A 20,076-nucleotide genomic window follows, 5' to 3' on the forward strand; every position below is an offset into this window, starting at 1 on the left:
GTTTGGGACAAATTTATCAGAAGAACCAGTTTGTAGTTTTCCGTGGTAAAAAAATCAGTCTAGGGAAATTTGTCACAGGTGTACCGGCTTGGGTTTTTTGTTGTATTAGCCCAAGAATAAAAGGTTTTTAAAGATTATTGGTATGGAAATATAAAGAACGAAAAGTAAAAATGAAATTTATTTATTGCTTTTTCTCTGAGTAAAACATATACATAATATATGTGCGCACGCACGCGTATGTATATAACATAGCAGATCATTATACAACTTATACTAGGGTAGATGAAAAATCCTGAGATCAATCCGTTCTCTGATTGGATTAAGCCCATGAGAGAACACTAAAGCATGGCTATATAAAGTGAGTGGCAATATAGTTATAGTAATTTATTCTTACAATCAAATTCATCAACAGATTACTTAACTAGGGAACTTCTACAGAAAATGTATCGGAATCGTAGGCATACATTCCAAAAGGAAAATTATCCAAAAATTCTTAAGTCTATTGTATGATGGTCAACTCAATTCTAAATTTTCTAATTTTGTCAATTAAGTATTAAATATTTTGACGATTTGTCAATATAGTCTTTCTGACCAATTTTAGCAAAAATCACCAATATGGACGTCGGTCATCCTACAAGACACAATCCCCATATCGGTGATTTCCGATCAAAATTAATCGGAACAACTATATTGACAAAATTGAAACATTCGGGACTGAATTAGCTGTCTTACAATAGTTTTAGGAATTTTCGAACAATTATCCCCTTTCCAAAGGCGACTAAGAATTGATTTAGAAGAATTTATGCGCGTCCGAGTCGGAGTTAGAATATCGTACTTGATGTGAAAATACTCATAGAAACTTGAGGAATAGAATTCATGCGGATTGAGAGAACACGTTGGGGAGCTAAGCCTATAGAATGCTTGGATATGAACCGTTCTTTATTTGAATATGCAATCCAGAGCATTGACCCAATTAATCTTTTAGGCATAACAAGACAATATTGTTTTATAGAGTAGTGTTTGAAGCTGATTCCTTTTCAATCTTGCATAATCTTATAGAACCATCAGAGGTTGGCTTCTCAAAACTTCAAATCAGGAAAGTCATTTTCAATTTTATGGAAAAATGGGAAGAAAGCCCATCAATAACTAGGATGCTCATAGAGCCATCTAAACATTTTAATGCACAAGTTCAGGGCCACAATTGCATATTAAAGAAGACCTTACCAATTACCATTCAAAAGAGAGCTCGGCGCCTTTTTGGGTCAAAAGCTTTGATCTTGTGACTTTTGTTGCTTTCGAATCATCTAATTTACTTATAATTGTATCCGATTAGATGCTATTGGTACTTGGAAAAATTCAGAACACAAATTGAGGGTTACAAATGTAAAGATTTTGATCATGTGAATGCATCTGAGAAACTTTTTTGCTTTCAAAACAGTGAACATAAACATTCGTGGTTGTCCAGCCTACTCAATTTGGAACTAATGAAACCAGCAGAAGTCAGAAATCACATAGGGAATTTGTTACATTTTCAAATCTATGCCGATTTCATTGGAACTACAAAGCTTCTTGCTCTACCACCTCCACCTCCACCTCCTCAGACAGTCTACTTAAATGATGCTCTCAAATTCAGAATTAAAGAAGCAAATATTGAGAGATCTCCGGCGCGTTTGTAATCGTGTTTTATATACTTTACGAATAAATTATGATCTAATGGAGAAAGATCAGGATGGTTTTTGGTATCAGAGCCGTGTTAGATTATATCCATAGCGGACCAATTTTTTAGTAATTATTGTGAATAGATGTTTTATTTGATCAAAATTGGGAAGTCACTAAAGATTAAAGATAATCGACTTTGAGTGACGGGCACGTCCCGAGCAACCTTGCAACTAGGAGGAAACTACCTTGCATTTGGCTCTTGGAATGGTCAAGCCTTGAGACAGACTTTTCCACTTCTTGGAATCTTCGAAGAATCCACCCTTTCAAAATCTCGCAGGGGTGGAGCGTCCTTTGCCTTTTCGTCACAGGCATGTCCACCAAATGTTTGATAAAATGCCAAGTAGGAGACAAAATTAAAAGCGGGTACAAGACGGAAGACATGTTCAATACAGGCAAAGGTATGAGTGACTCAGAGCATGCGCCTTGGAATTGTTTTCTTGTTTCGGGTGTGGTGCGTTCAATCAGTAGATTGGTGCTGGTAAAAAAGTAGCTTTTCCGTCCTCATGGGATCCAAATCAGCTCCACCTAAGAGACCGTGACGCATTCGTGAATACTCCAATGTTTCTTGAAGATTTATTGTTGTGACCCTGTTTTTAAAGTTTCATGTCGCTGGTGATTGACGATGCAGTGCGACAATTTGCTTATATTTTAGTAGCTCGGTGGTCATTAATGTCTTTTTCCAATTTTTGATATGTTGTTGTCCCACTCAGACTTGGTCGAGTTCTGTCGACTGTACAAGGGCAAGAGCTTTCTTGGAGACCAAGACCCAAGTATTTACTAGGAAGTTTCCTCTTATTAGCTTATTCAATGACGATCCAATCTCATAAAGCACTGAAAAATTAAATAGAGAAACTATTGAATTTCAAGTATGCGACCTCGATTATTTATTCATGACCATTCTAGACGAATTTCACCCCAATTTCCCATCAAGAAACAGATTGTTGAACCTTTCGATAATGTCATCTAGTAAAGACGTTTGATTTCCTGTCAATGAACCAAAATATGTAATCAGTTCTTGTAATTTCCAGCAAAATGCTAATGACAAGTTGAAACTGTTGAATGGAAGAAACTGTGCAGAGATTTGTAATGTAATAGTTGTATCCCGAATCGTGGAGGCATATGGTGGTTGAGGAACTAGCTCGCTGCCGAGATGGGACGCATTTGTGGAGATGGGGTAACTTGTACAAGCTTGGAGGTTGTTCAGTTCAGAGAATGTGCTGATCGGGGTGTCCTCCAGGTTCAGGGGGAGGATTATTTAGCTTGAGGTCCTGACAAGGTGATTGTTGTGACTATTCACCATCAATTTTTAACATATGACCTGATCTTAAATTGTTTCAGCGGCTCAAACCTAACCTCATGCCAAACTCATGTGTAGAAATGCAAGCTTGAGAAAGCCTACACTGCATCAGTATGCCGACCTGAAACAGCGATAACTTCCAAAATAGATTCAACAAAGTTAACTAGAAAATTTTATTACAAGCTCAAAAGCTATCCAATTTACTCTTCATTCATGGAAATGCTTAAATGATATACTCCAGTAACATTGGTATGACATTTTCTTCAAGACTTGCAGTGGGCTGCCTAGTCGGTGATTTTCTGGTTAGAACCAGGTCAATTGTTTCCAAAACCAAAAAAATGGGAGTGCAAACCAAGTTATCTGATAAAGTGCTGTTACTTCATTAGAAAGATTGAAACATTAATAAATTCTCACATTAAGAGGTATTTCAACAAAAAAAACAAACAAATTAAATAGCCCATGGTAAGAATAAATAACAATTGCAGTGATTCAGAGAAGTACTAAATAACATAATTTGCTCAAGACCACTTCCAAATTGGACTCCTCAACTTTTGGAACCGCTATGTAAAGATACCAGCGGAGTTATAATCCTCAACTTCTGCACACGCACAATTAGAGCATGGCAGAAGCTGCCGTAAACTTCTTTATTGACAAGCTCACAAATTCTCTGGAGAATGAAGTGCAACTCTTCAGAGGTGCTGAGGAAGAAGTTATCGCAGTGAGAGGACAGTTTGAATGCGTAAGGGCATGCCTGAGGGTTGCAGATTCCCTGGAAGAGAGCGATGAGGAAGTCAAAGTATGGGTAAAGCAGCTAAGAGAGATTGCGTATGACGCTGAAGATGCTCTCGACAAGTTCAAACTTCTCTCGGCACATGATCATGGGGTTGGTTTTTCTGGTCTTCTCTGTAAGATATCTTGCTGTGTAAAGAACATGAAAGCTCGACATCGAACCATTTTAGAGATACAGAACATCAACTCCAGAATCAAAAGCGTATGTGATGGACACCAGAGGCTACGCTACAAGTTTAGTAAAGCTAAACACGGCTCAGGCTCCAATTACTCTGACAACATGTGGCATGAACACCGAGGTAATGCCTTTTTTCTAGACAAAACTGAGCTTGTGGGCATTGAAGAGCCGAAGAAGCAGCTGGTTGGGTGGTTGGTTGAGGGCGCTTCTAGGCGGCAAGTTATCTCAGTCGTTGGGATGGGAGGATTGGGCAAAACCACGCTGGTAAATCAAGTTTATGAAGATCCAGAGGTGAAGAAACATTTCACGATATGTACTAGGATCACTGTCTCTGGCTCTCCCAATATAGGAGAGCTCCTCCACGACATGCTTCGGCAAATTATGAGAGTGATCAGAAAACCGATTCCTTCTGGTGCGCACACCACGAATGTCCACTGGCTCAAGATGATAATCAAGGACTTGCTACAGAAAATGAGGTATCTGGTTGTTCTAGATGACACATGGAGGATAGATGAATGGGATGCTATCAAACACGCACTTCCTAATAACGCTTTGGGCAGCCGAATAATCATCACTACCAGGAATGGTGATCTAGCATACACCTCCTGCCGAGAATTCAAGGGGAAGGTCTACAAGATGGAGCCTCTGCCACTAGAACAGTCATGGAAGCTTTTCTGCACGAAGACATTTCAGGGGAATTCTTGCCCTTCCCATCTAGAGGAGCCCTGTGAGTTCATTTTAAGAAAGTGTGGAGGACTGCCGCTTGCTATAGTGGCTATCAGTGGTGTTTTGGCTACAAAAGACAAGCACAGAATAGATGAATGGGAATTGGTTTGTCGCAGTCTTCGTAGTGAGATTGACTGCAACGACAAACTCAAAAACTTGAAGAGAGTTCTTTCGCTTAGCTTTAATGATCTGCCATACTACTTGAAAGCCTGCTTCTTGCACTTATGTTTATTTCCTGAGGATCACGCCATCAAGCGTAAGAGACTGATCCGGTTATGGGTTGCAGAAGGATTTGTTGAAAAGAAAGAAGGAAAGACTCTTGAAGAAGTTGCTAAGGACTACCTCGTGGAGCTTTTGAACAGAAGCCTGATAGAGGTGGCTGCTAAACGAAGTGATGGAAGGGTCAAGACTTGCCGCATCCATGATTTTCTGCGGGACATTATCACTTCAAGGTCAACCAATCAGGGCTTCGCAGAAATAGCCAAAGAAGATAATCATGAATGGCCAGACAAAGTCCGTCGCCTGTCAATACAGAACACCCTGAAAAATCTGCCACGGAACTGGTCCTTATCTCAACTTCGCTCTTTATATATGTTTGGGGTAGAGAAATCATTAATGAATTCTGTTTTAGCTAGTGATATGGAATTGCTCAAGGTTTTGGATATGCAAACGGCTCCTTTAACAAGGTTCCCTGCTCAAGTTGCTGATTGGTGTCATCTGAAATATCTAAGTTTTAGGTTCACTAAGGTGAGTACAATTCCAAGTTCTGTTGGGAAGCTTCAAAACTTAGAGACTCTAGACCTTAAACACACAAATGTCACCGAATTGCCTGTTGAGATCTTGAAACTCCAGCGGCTTCGTCATCTCCTCGTTTATCGCTACAAGAACGTGTCCTATTCATCCTTCAAATTCGGCTTTAAGGCCCTCAGGGGAATAGGGGCTTTGCAATCGCTTCAAAAGCTCTGTTATTTAGAGGCAGATGACGAGAGTAGCAGCAGTGTGGTAAGAGAGCTTGGAATGTTGACACAACTGGATAGGTTGGCCATTCTGAAATTAAGAAAAGAAGATGGAAGGGATTTGTGCTCGTCAATCTCCAAACTAACCCGGCTTCAAGCAATATCTGTGGCTTCTGTTGATGATGATGAGGTTATTGATCTGCAACACCTCTCTAGTCCACCTCCATTCCTTCAGAGAATCTACTTGAGAGGACGCTTAGGGGCTTTACCACACTGGCTACAGTCTCTCAGTAGCCTGATGAAATTGCAACTCAGGTTCAGTCGCCTTAAGGAGGACCCTCTCGTGTCTCTCCAAAATCTCCCCAATCTTGTGCATCTCGAGTTGCAACAGGTTTACGAAGGAAGCTCGTTGTGCTTTAAAGCAAAAACGTTTAAGAAGCTAAGGACTCTAGGTCTTGATCAGTTCGACGAACTCACATGCGTAGAAGTGGAGAAGGGAGCAATGCCTTTTCTTGAGAAGCTTATCATTCAGCGTTGCAAGTTACTAAAGAAGCTTCCATCAGGTATTGAACACCTGACAAGGCTGAAAGTGATGGAGATTTTCGATATGCCAGATGACCTCATCAAGAAGCTTGTGCAAGGTGGACAAGATGATGAAGGTGGACAAGATGATGACTATCAGAAAGTTGCGCATATTCCAGAAATATATTATGGCTACTGGAGAGATGAGGGTTGGGACGTCCAGTTAATCGAGAGATCAGTGCAGAGAGATGGTGCCACCACCCAAGGCACAACCATGAGGAGCAATGAGTTCCAACCATGTTGGAAGTGAATGTACTACATAAGCGAATAAAGGCGAGTCTGCCAAATGTTTGTGAAGTGTTGTAAGGTAGCTGTGACTGCAAGTCTGTCTGCAAATGATATTCAGGACCTGTCAAAAATATGTTTGCTGTGTTTGGAGTTAGCTGTTTGGTGATGTTAATTAAGGGAGTTAGGGTCGTGGTTGTGTTTCTCGATGTTCTATAAATAAAGCTCGTATGTAATGTTTTAGTAAAGCCATTGAATAAAGATTTAGTCTTTTCTGTGATTGATCTTGCTCTCTTGAACCTAAAACATGTACAGGAGCTAAATACTTCGTTCTCATTTTACGTTGTCCTGTTTTTTTCATCAGTATCATGAAAATTTCAGCAGAGTAGATCATTTCAATTACAATAAGAGGGATTCAACCCTGTCATGATCTCTTAAGTAAAACATTCAAGATTCGATGTGTTATGAGTTCTTATTCAAAAGCATTTTCACTGTCGGAAGATTCAATGCTCGTGCTATTTAATTCCTTACTCCCAGGTTTGAGATGTTTCTGATGCTAGCCTTCAGCTCTTGTAGCTATGCCTTTGCTGTAGTAGGCAGATGTGATGATCAATGAAGTTTCTAGCAAATGTCCAGTCCCATGTTTTTCTTGATTGCATAAAAAAAAAATCAGGCGTTCTTTTATGATAAACCTTGTTAGCTTAATTACCGCCACGTTCCCTGGATAAGTTCATTTGAACTTCAGGGCTGTAGCTGCCATCATCTGCCTTCTCTTCAAACTAGACAATCCTAGAAAGCAACCTTCGAATTTGACTCTACATTCCATTCTTGTCCATGTAGTGTCTCAATTAATGTTGCCACCTGGAAAGTGCCAGGTGTCAAATTATTCTTACTTGAAAGTCAACCCATTCAATGGTCATTTCTACCCCTGAGACACTTGGTAAACATATTTAATGAGCAAATAGTCGATTTTGGAAGATTGATTATGCATAGGAAGATGTTGAGCAACGGCCCTTCCACTCGGCACCGTTGGATCAATAAGGCCGACTTTCCTTGCTGCTCACCGGGTGTGTTTTGCAGTCAAGTTCCCTTCTGCCTTTGCGAACAATTAGTGCATTGAAAATTATCATTTTTTTTTTATTTCTTAGCAAATGTTTTGTGAGCTTTTTAAACAATATCCTAAACATAAAGGTGTGTATGATAACAGCAAGTGCTGAAAATTGCATCTAAGGCATATACCATAATTCAGTTAAGTGCTGAAAACTACAACACTTAATGAGATTAAACTTGTTTAACAACTTTAATTAGCCTTGACTTAAAATTCTTAATTAAGTCAAAAGTTCACTTCATATGATAAGTAAGGAAGAGGTTACTTTTAATTGATTCAACTTAAAACTGTTGATGACAAGAGAATCTTGCCAAATATTCTAAAACCAGCCGGTAATGATCATTGTCATATGTTTTATAAGAAAATAGGGATATTCAACCATTGATTTTCAATTGCCATCAAACAAGTTTTTATTGTCATTTGCTAAACTTAGTATTATCTGCACTTCACATTCAGTTCTTGAATGACTGTTTTTGACAGCCTTATTTGGCATTGACTTAAAAGATTCAAATAAGCCCAGAATTGACTATATATTTCTTAATTCATTCAACAACAAAAATAATTGGTGGCAAGTAGAAGCTAGCCAAATATGTTGTGTAACCTTCCAATAATAAACGTTGTCCATTTTGAGAAGACAAAGCAAGAAGCAGGGAAGCCTAGTTCATAGTGGAGAAGGCTGGTCGAGAGTGGTACCAAACGAGGAATATATTCGAAATTCACAGCTGGGGTGCTATTTGAAAGAAAAACAAAATTCGAGGCCCCGACTTGAAATAACCAAAAGCATAGGCTCAAACTGTAATACGAGCAAAGTTTTTTTTCGAGCAAAGTTTTTTTTCGAGCAAACTCGTCACCTATAATGTATCACAGCAGATGGAAGTGAGTTTGAAATCTCTAAAGTCTAAAACTAATTAGCCAACAAGATTGACAGGGCCGCTGATGGCTGTGTCTTAAGCAGACAATTTCAAACTCATGTCCAGACACCATGTTCCCTTACAATCCGTATTGCTATGATTCTATCCAGTATCCACTACATGATTCATGGAGTGATCACACGAGATTTCCACCTTCTCTGCAGAAACAAAGAAATAACAATCGGCAATCTCCTAATGGCACTAAGTGCCTTATGGATAGGAAGGACCAGGGAAAATGAAGTTGATTTTGAGAGCTGGTGCTGCTGTGTAGTGATGCCTCCACAGTGATTTACATTGAGGGTTTTAGATCCTATCAAGTAAATCCCTTCATATCTTTACCTATAATACAGCTCAATAGAGGAGCTTTTACCGCCTCTCATTATCCAATCGACCCCGCATGACACACTGGGGACAACTACTTAAACTTATCCAGAAGGATGCCATGAATTTAGTATTATCACCGTATCTGTTGATGCCCATCTATTCAATTGTTTCACAAGCAGATCCCACGAAAAGCTGTAAAAGAAGAGCCCTTGTCCTATTTTGGACAGCCGGCATCCATGCCAGCAATTTCCGGCCTAATGAATTCAATTGCAAAAAAAAAAAAAGTCAAAAGGTTTAGGATTCAATTCGCAAAATCAAATGATTTAGGATTGGATTGACAAAACTGCGATAAGCTTAGAACTTTTTGGATAATTTTTCCCTTTTCTTTGGCAGATGTAAAGATCAGGTACTTATCTAATGATATACCTAACATCTTGCCAATCTTATTAATGTTGTTACACGTCATTTAATCTATTTAATTGATTTCCATAGAGCACGCGATAGCAGGAGAAGATAAGATGGACGGTTTGATAAACTATGAAGGAGCCGAACGAAGCTTCTATGGGTTCATGCATGACTAGGACCATGTCCAGAATTATGGTGTTGCCCATTAAATTTTTTCTTTTAAGTTGACGTGCATTCGTATAGTCATTTTTTAATATTTTGTTGGTCTAGACAGGGGACATTATCATCTAATATAGCGAGATAAATTACTACTATTATTCAATATAAATTATTTTAGAAGATCATTATACAACTTAAGTACAAATTTAAAACTTGAGAGATGAATCCATTTTCTTGTTGTTGGATTAAAACTATGAGAGAACCCTAAAGCATCACCATATGAGGTGTGTGAAATTCTATGAGACCATAACCAACGGTTTTAAAAGCTTAAGCTATTAGATGAAGGCGTGATTTAATATTAATTATTCTAATACTCTTCCTCACGCCAAGTCTGGTCTTTTTGAAAAGGTTTGAATTCAGAACCTCCTGCTTTGATACCATGTGAGATTTTGTGAAACCACAACTAACTATTCTAAAAGCTTAAGTTATTAGAAGAAGACATGGTTTAATATTTAATTACTCGGACAAGGTGAGCGGCAAGGAAGAAGAATGGAATAGACCCGCCACTTCAATAGAAGTTGATCAGTAATAGAACTCAACAATTATAGTAATATGTTCCTATACTCATTGGGTCAACAACTTTTTCAATTTTGATGACTTAGTCCATTGTAGTCCTCTCGGGCAAAATATAAACATCGTTAACATAGAGTTCTGGTCATCGCCGATCATCCTATGTCGCACACCTTCCCGTTAGCGACTTCAAGTAAAAATTAGCCGAATAAACTAAATTGAAATTCCATGCAGAAGTTTTAGACTAAATTGACAAAATTGAAAAGTTTGAAACTAAATTAGCATCCATACATTAAATTTAGGATTGATCATACAATTTCATCAATATTTGCTAGTGGGCAAGCAATTTTATCGACATTCGATTTTGACACGGTATATATCAAAGGAGAATCAAATTCATTACCAGATTTCTTAACCACACAATTGTCACAGGGAGAATATGTATTAGGATAATAGAACTACTCTCCCAAGGAGACCAAAATTGATTTTGGTGAATCCTCACAATCGAGATTTGTCATTGGAAGCTAGAGTTGAAATGCATCTGAGTCTGAGTCTGAGTCAAGACAACCCTCAATGAAAATTACTCTTTAAAAATTTATGTATAGTGTCGAAGTGGATTGAGATAGCATGTACAAAATTTATGTTTTGAACCTTTCTTTCTTTGAATCGAGTGAAAAAGAGAAGGCATGACCTAGAATTCTCAAATATCATATTACTCTAGAAGACTTTCCAGCTAGGGTTATCTATATCCAAAAAGATAGTCCCTCTTTATTCCTAGAAAATGTTGTAATAGCTGTTAAGTGTGTGTCTTCTTCTAATAATCCTGCGATCCATAATGTAATGATATGGCCGGACGAGAACATGGAGTGACCGATGAGGCGAGAGGATCCAGATAAAAAGCGGCTCCTGACAGGATCTAGGATGACAAAGGGGTAAGGAATGAAATAAATTGCACAACAAGCACGAAAGAGATTATATATTTCGAATCGGAATTAACTCATAAGAGACTTTAATATTAAGCATGTTGAGATTAGATTGTTACTAGGATAGGCGGCATCTTGCATAGTTGACACATCTTGGGTGGCTTCAGCACCAGATTAGATTATTCTCATAAAAGATGAAGCGTTTAAAAATTCCATGAATGAATCTTTGTTTTAACGAGAATTGGGAAGTCCTACGAATCAATAGGAAAATGCTCCTTAATGGCTCAATTGAAAAGAATGAAGAATGTAGTTAAGACGGGTTGAAAACTTTAGGGAAGTTCTGTTCAAGAGAACGTAGTTTAGGATTTTTCATGGGTTTTGTCTGAAAGTGATTACGCACGTAGCTTGAAAACAATTTAATTTCTGCTTTGAGTAATGTCTGTCCCAGGCAGCCATGGAAGGAGTAGGAAATTAGCTTGAATTTGTTGATTATGATCATCCAATTTCCTCGGTGCTTGCAATGGTCAAGAGTCTAGACGTTGACATCACCCATCAAGCTAATTTTCAAAGATCGCCGAGAATCTATTCGAATAGAGACGGACTTTTTCACTTCTTAATGTCTTGGAAGATTTCACCGTTTGAAATTCTCGCAGGGGTTTGAACGAGGAGTGTTCCTGCATTTCCTCACACGTATGTCCACCAAGCGTTTGATAAAATGCCAAGCAGGAGACAAAAAAGATGACACAAAATAGAAGACACTGCAAATACACGCAAAGGTATGAGTGCCTCCACAGTGATTCAAGTTGAGGATTTCGGATCCTAAGAAGTAAGTTATCCCCTTTAGATCAGAGGTTCTTGTTGAAAAGTCGGAGAACTGACTTTGACCAGTTCGGTTCTCGGTTTTTACAAAGAGATAGATATGTAGGGAGATGGGTCTTGAACCTGAAAAGGTTACTCATTAATGCTTTAATCACTATGCCACATATTATTCATATGAAATGATTCCTGCAATAATAGTTATATTACCTAAAATTGGGTCTGGTTTCCGAGTTGATCATGGAATCAAGCGGTTCGATTCCAGGCCAGTTCCTAGGGGAATTAATTTGATTCTCTATTCCAAAATCCAAGAACCTGTTCCGAGAGGGGTATGGTCCTGGTTCTTGGTCTAATACCTACTTATTCTGAAACCTATCACCCCAAGGATAGAGCTCGATGGAGGAGCTTTTACCGCCCTCTAATTCCAAATCGCCCCTAGATGACACACTGGTGACCACTTAAAACTTATTCAGAAGGGTGCAATCAGTTTAATATTGTAATGGTATCTGTTGCTTGTCTAGTCATAGTAGGCGAACTAGTCCTGGCTTTCTCAGCAATACTGGACATTGCTAGTTTCTCAGCAATAAGTCACTTGATCTTCTTACGCCTTCATGACAACAATAACACCAACAAGAAGTTACAGAGAAATTGCCAGGTGAATGCCAATAACTTCTTTTTCCCTGAGTTTCTGAGGAGGTTTCAGTTCGTTAAGTCTAGTCCGTTTTGAAGCTCTGTATAAAGCCCTGACCGATCCTTCTACTCAACAAAGCAAGCTTCAGAAAGCTTTGGCACTATGGTATTCTGGAATAGAATAGTTTCCCTGCAAATGTTCGGTAACCGTCACTGGAAACGATATTCTGAAATCAATAGCCCACCGATAGCCATTCAGGAAAACGTCGCTCTCATTAACATTAGCATGAAAATATATGCAGCACTTGCAGCGAACTTGCGTAGTAACAGGAATCTTGATTCAGGAAAAAGTCCCTCTCACTAACATTAGTATGAAAATATATTCAGCACCTGCAGCAAACTTCCTTAGTAAAAGGAATCTTACAAAAAGCAATAATGGTTATTTTCAACTAAGTCAAGACAAAGGGTCTTAAGGTTTTTTAATTTGTTAAGCGGGTATGCATCTTGACCAAACAGCCATAAACCGATGGATGACTAGACATCAGAAGCTTGACAATTTCCACATCAAAACCCCAGCCTGCTGAAGCACCATGTGTAAGAGCTGCTTTTTTAAAGAGTCGCGACGCAGAGAACAGAAAGGAAGAAAAGGGGGAAAAAGAAAGAAAGAAGAAGAAGAAATGGGAAGAAGAGAAGAGGGGTTCTCTCCACGGACACTTCACCAAGCCGATTAGCAATGGTAAGTGCTGGCACCCCTCATTCATTCTATCGAAGTAGTTTCGGAATTAGGGCTTAAATTAGAAATTTATTGAAATTCGCGCTGCAAAGTCCGATTTTTGAGTTGTTGAGCTTTGAGTTTTCATGAAAATGGTAGATTATGGCATTGTAGAGCTGTAGGTTTTGATGAGAGTCGTTTTGAAGTAACGGTTTAGTCGGAGCGAGAATTTAAGGGTTTTTGTGCGTGTTTCGCATAGCGAACGGCTTGAATAATCGCTTTGGGTGTTCTATTTGTTGAAGCGTAGGAGTAGTTTCGTTAGTGTTTAAGTTTAGTTTAGTCGATTCATCGTTGAGCTAACGTTTTACTTGATTTTGACATTGTTTCACACTTGTTTGTTAGGATCGCAAGTTCGACGATTCGAGTAACGTTTGTTGTTTGGTTGTAGTTCGCCCCAAGTGAGTGGTACTACCTCTTTTTTGAGTTCGTAAACTCATTATCGAAAGTGACATAGATTATGTGTAGTATGAGCTACAAAATTGCATTGTTGTAGCGTAAAAAGTAGGATCGAGCATTTTACTGCTCATTGGTTATTTACGAATATTTTAGAATATGTGTTATACAAGGTCTTGAGAAGAAATATATGTATGTGTTGTCTTGCAAACTGATTTATGAAAGGATTTCTGGATAATACTAGAAATTTTTTTAGAAAGGTATTTCTAGCGGATGAAATGTGTTGTGAAATGGTTATCTGTCTCGGTCTATAAAATGTGTAATGGTTATGAGATTTGTTGATTAGCTAACCTGCGGTAAATAGCCTAGAGAGAAGAAGCATTACAAGAGAAAATGAGAGGAGAAGAAGAGAGAAAGAAATAGTACTAAAAGCCAAAAAGCGGCTCTCAATTTCTGTGTTTACTTTACCCTACACCTACCGCAATATATTTATATAAATTGTATATGACCATAATGCCCTCATGTATGTAGAAAGAAATAAAACCTAGAAATTAAAATCAACACATTCAAGTAACGTAAAACTTCTCCTCAAGCTGGAGCATATAGGTGACCCACGCCCAGCTTGGAACAACCAACAACAAAAGCTGGACGGGACAATGTTTTATTGAACATATCAGCAAACTTATCTCTAGAGGCAACTTAAGGAGCAGCAACCAACCTCTTTTCATAACATCACGAACAAAGTGACAATCAACTTTTATATGCTTAGTTCACTCATGAAAAACAGGATTCTCAACAATATAAATTGCCACATGATTATCACGCATTACATCAATAGGTTGATTAATAGAAAATCCAATCTCATGGAAAAGGGATCTCAACCACAATAATTCAGCCACAGTATGTTCCATGGCACAATATTCAGCCTCCACGCTAGACCTGGCAATGGTAGTTTGTTTCTTGTTTCTCCAAGAAATCAAATTACCACCAAGAAAAGACTAATACCCAATCGTAGATCGCCCGCCGATCACACGCTAACCCACCCCAATCGGTATCGGAATATCCAACTAAAGTGGAAGACTCCTTCGGTTTATAAATCAGTTCCTTACCATGAAAGCCTTTTAAGGTACCGAAGAATGCGACAAGCAGCATGCCAATGAGCCTTCTTGGGTGACTCCATAAACTAACTCACCACACCAATAGCAAAGAAAATGTCGAGACTTGTCACGGTGAGATAAATTAGTTCCCAACTAAATGCCAATATTGATGCTTATCTTCAATATCATATCCATCATCAACTCCAAACTTCTAATTTGGAACCAAAGAAGTATCTACTAGCTTGGATGCTAGTGTACCGGTCTCGGATAAAAGATCAAGAACACAATTTCACTTGAGATAAATTAATACCTTTCCTACTTCGTAAAACTTCAACACCCAAAAAATACTTAAGAATTCTCAAGTCGTTAATCTAAAACTGCTGCCGAAGAAAAGATTTGACCTCAGAAATGCTGGTCAAATCACTACTAGAGACAATCATATTGTCCACATGTACAACAAAAATGACAACCCCGACTCCTTCTTGCGAACAAAAACAGAATAATCAACATAACAATAGTGGAAATCACACATGGAAATCACTAAACTGAATTTCTCAAATCATGCTCTTGGAGACTGTTTCATCCTATAAAAGGCTTTATGCAATCGGCATACCTTATTACGGTTATCCCTCGAGCACCATATCTAAAAGGTTGCTCCATGTATACTTCTTAGACAAATCACCATAAAGAAAAGCATTTTTTTCACATCTAGTTGATATAATGGCCAATCAAAATTCACTGCAACAAATATAATAATGCAAACAAAATTGAGATGTGCACAAGGGAAAACTTCTCAAAATAATCCACCTCATAAGTTTAATTAAAACCTTTAGCAACAAGCTGGGTTCATGACGCTCGACTAAGCCATCCAAGTTGTACCCGATAGTATACAGCCATTGACACTTCACCACATCTTTCCCAAGAGGAAGATCAACCAAAGACCATGTCTAGCAGGACACTAGGGCTTTCATTTCCACATCCATAGCTCTCTTCCACTCAAGGTGAGACAAGACCTCAGTGGTAGAGGTAGGAATTTGTGTGAGTATGTAATCATAGAGCAAATTCATGTAACGGGGAAGGTGTTAGGTGGTGTTAGGCTTCTCTCAATCCAAAAGCTAGCTCATAAGATGAGCATTTTCCTCATACTTATTGTAAACGTATTTTGTATATTCACTAATGAGGAGTTTTTACATTAAATAAGACCCAAGGAACCTAAAGACCAATTACCCTTTATGCCTCTAACACTCCCCCTCAAGCTGGAGCAAATATATTGATCATGCCCAGCTTGTTACAAATTTATTCTATCCTCCCACTACCCAAAGATTTAGTAAAAATGTCTGCAAGTTGTTCACTAGTTCTAATATGGCTGGGAAGAATCATCCCACTTTGTAGCTTCTCTCGAATGAAATGACAATCAACCTCAATATGTTTTGTTCTCTCATGAAAAATGGGGTTGGAGGCTATATGCACTGCAGCCTTATTATCACACCATAGAGGCATAGGGACCGAAGTTTTAAAGCCTAACTCGGTCAATAGTTGCTGAATCCACACCAATTCACATGTCACTTGTGCCATAGCTCTATATTCTGATTCAGCATTGGAGCGGGCCACAACATTACGCTTCTTACTTTTCCATGACACCATATTTCCTCCAACCAAAGTACAATAGCCAGTAGTTGACCTCCTATCATCCGGAGACCTTGCCCAATCAGCATCGGAAAACCTTTCAATTCTGCTATGACCATGGTTCTTGTAAACAATTCCTTTTCTTGGAGTCTTCTTCAAGTACCTCAAAATTCGAATCACAGCATTCCAGTGAAATGTATGAGGGGAAGATAGAAATTGACTTATCACACCGACTAGAAAAGTAATGTTTGGACGAGTAGCCGAGAGATAGTTCGGTTTGCCTACCAATCTTCTATATCTCTCAAGATCATCAAAAAGTTCTCCTCCCTTAGCAACCAGTTTAACTCCTTGTTCCATGGGTGAGTCAAGAGGTTTTGATCCCGGTATACCTGTCTCAGTAAGTAAATCCGCAACATATTTTTGCTGTGACAAAACAATACCTTTCTGTGATTGTGCTACTTCAATTCCTAAGAAATACTTCAATTTTCCTAAGCCCTTCGTCTGAAACCGCTTCTGAAGATAAATCTTTAATTCAGCTATGCCAACCAAGTCATCTCCTGTGATGATAATGTCATCCACGTATACAATCAAGAATAATTTTCCTTTCCCCGATTGTCTATAAAAGAAAGAGTGATCATTATTACATCGAGACAGTCCAAAAGAAAGTACAGCTTGGGAAAATCTTCCAAACCACGCCCGTGGAGATTGTTTCAAACCATACAAAGATTTTTTTAATTTGCAAACCAGCCCCAGCCCTCCCGGACTCCCCCGAGCAACACACCCCGGAGGTTGCTCCATATAAACTTCTTCATTAAGGGTACCATGCAAAAACGCATTCTTGACATCAAGTTGAAACAAGGGCCACTTATAGGTGGCAGCAAGAGAGATCAAGACACGACTAGAGGTAAACTTGGCCACAGGAGAAAAAGTATCCAGATAGTCGACCCCATATACACGAGCATACCCTTTCGCAACTAGTATTGCTTTTAAGCGAGCAAGAGAACCTTCGGGATTGACTTTCAAAGTATATACCCATCTACAACCAATAGCAGTTTTGCCCGAAGGAAGAGGCACCAAGTCCCAAGTTTCATTAACTTGGAGAGCATTTAATTCTTCTTCCATAGCTATCCTCCAGCCCGAACTTTGTAATGCCTCTATGACAGACTTAGGGACAGGATGTTGTTCAACAGTACACAAGAAGGACCGAAAGGAAGGAGACACGGAAGAGTATGAAATAAAATTTGCAATAGCATGTTGAGTACAAGTACGTGTACCTTTACGATGAGCAATTGGAAGATCGAGATCGGACGCATGAGAAGGACTAACTAAAGACGGACCTGGGACCGAAGATGATGTAGTAGTGACGGGAGGAAGGGAGGGTGTAGTAACCCGAGGACGCCGGAGTGTAAATCGTAGAGGAGGTGGTTCTTGTGTAGATTTCGGTGAAACATTTGGAGCAATTAATCGAATGGTGGTCACACGTAATTCCTCATCCAACTCAGACACACTTATTGGAATATCATGATAAGGAGTTGATTCAAAGAAAAAAAACATCAGCAGTTATGAAGTATTTTTTCAGTAATGGAGAATAGCAATGATATCCCTTTTGAGTACTAGAGTAACCTAGAAACACACACTTGATAGCCCTAGGATCAAGTTTTGATACCCCAGGTCGATGGTCGCGAACAAAACAAACACGACCAAAAACACGAGGTGGTAAATCAAATAGTGATTGATTAGGAAACAGAGTAGAAAAGGGAATACCACCTCGCAAAACAGAAGAAGGCATGCGATTAATGAGATAGCATGCGGTCAAGATAGTATCGGACCAAAAGATTTTAGAGACCTTCATCTCAAACAACATAGATCTAGTGACTTCCAATAAATGTCTATTGTTCCGTTCAGCAACACCATTCCGTTGTGGTGTATCGGAACGGGAAGATTCATAAATCATACTATATTGTCTCGTAAAATCAGAAAAAGGTGCAGAAAAATATTCCTTTGCGTTATCAGAATGCAAAACTTTAACCCGCACACCAAACCGAGTATGAATTTCATATATAAATGTAGAAAATATAGAAAACAACTCTGAACGACTTTTCATTAGATATAACCAAGTAACTCCGGAATAGTCATCGACAAAAGTAACAAAATATCTAAAACACAAATTGGAAGTCACATTACACGGACCCCAAACATCCGAATGAATTAACAGAAAAGGAGACATTGTTCATTTAGTGACTCGAGGCGGATAACTAGCACGATGTAGTTTCCCGAGTTGACATGACTCTCACTCTAAAGTAGAAAGAGACTTAAAACTGGAATCTAATTTTTGGAGACTCTGAAGAGAAGGATGACCAAGTCGACAGTGGATTTGATGTAGAGAGGTAACGGTAGAGTATGCAAAAGATGTTGCGTCTTCAAGTACATATTGTCCCCCTTCCTCACGTCCTCTACCAATCGTCCTTTTCGTAGCCGGATCCTGGAATACACGGGAATCGGGATAGAATGTTACTGAACACTGAAATTCTTTGGTTAAGTTACTAACGGACATGAGATTAGAAGGAAATTGTGGAAGATAAAGCACCGAGGACAATGGTAGTGAAGGATTGGGATGAACTGTGCCAACTCCCTTAACATGTATAGATGAACCATCGGCTAATTTAATCGATTTAATCGTGGGTAACAATGGGGTAAGAGAGGAAAATATACCCGAAAGACCCGACATATGATCAGAAGCCCATGAATCAATGATCCAAGGATGAGAAGCAGCTGAAAGACATGCAATGGCATTACCTATATGTATTGAAGTAGCAGTGGAAGAAGTAGGTTGTGAAATATGAGATTGATTGTACCGAGCAAACTCTTCTTCGGACATAACAACTACCTTGCCTTGAGAAGACTATGAGAAAGAGTCAATACTAGATGCTGTATTCGTAAACTGTTGTTGCTGCCCGGTACTAGTCTCCCATGTAGCTTATAGCAAAATTTCTGAATATGGCCAGGTTTGCCACAGAAATGACAAGTCCGTGTTGTCCTCGAGCTATCGGTAGACATGTGAGATTGTTCATAAAGATGCTGCTGGCCTTGGCTTCTCCCTGTTCATGTGCCTCGCCCCCCTCCTCGACCACCGCGTCCATTGTATCCTCCACGCTTTCCCCCATTACTCCTACTCCCACTAACAGTTCGAGATTGGGAAATAAGAGCTGAACTTTCTGCTATAGGTGTAGGGCCCCGAGAAGACTCACGAGATACCCAAAGAACCCGAGCAAATGTATTTGTGAGTGATGCAACTGCTTCTCCTCCAAGAATCGAGATCCGACAGGTTTCATATTCAAGACCGAGTCCTCCTAGGAATCCCATTATAGCCAATTGTTCTCTTTGAAGTTGCGTTTGATGAACATTGGCTGAAATAGGGAGAACGGCATTCAATTCTTCATAGATCCTCTTAAAATCAACAAAGTACTATGTAATAGAACGCCCCTTCCTCTCGGATCGGTAAAATTCCTGCGATAGCTCATAAATCTGTGACGGGTTATTTTGGCCCGAATATAATACATTCAAGTACTCCTACATTTCTCTAATTGTATCAATATGGGTTACCGGATCAACTATATTACTCTCCATAGAGTTTAACATCCGACCAAGGATACGCGCATCGGTAACATCCCAAGTTTCATCATATCCGGGCTCGGACTCAATTAAGTGTCTATGCCGGTTCCGCTTTGTCAAAGTAAGCTTCACAATTTTCTTCCATTGATGAAAATTAGCAGCACCCTCAAGCTTCTTATCAATCATTCGATTAGACGAAGATGAGATCACCTCGATCATCACAGTATTATTCTTCCCGGACCCACTGTCAACTTTGCT

At 39.2% G+C, this 20,076-nt stretch overlaps 1 pseudogene; it reads left to right on the plus strand.

Moving 5' to 3' along the window:
- Positions 1 to 3,546: 3,546 nt before the first annotated feature.
- On the plus strand, positions 3,547 to 6,713 carry LOC115725946 (annotated as a pseudogene).
- Positions 6,714 to 20,076: the final 13,363 nt, after the last annotated feature.

The sequence above is a fragment of the Rhodamnia argentea genome, chromosome 3, assembly GCF_020921035.1.
Source record: "Rhodamnia argentea isolate NSW1041297 chromosome 3, ASM2092103v1, whole genome shotgun sequence".
In the NCBI taxonomy this organism is placed as follows: Eukaryota; Viridiplantae; Streptophyta; class Magnoliopsida; order Myrtales; family Myrtaceae; genus Rhodamnia; species Rhodamnia argentea.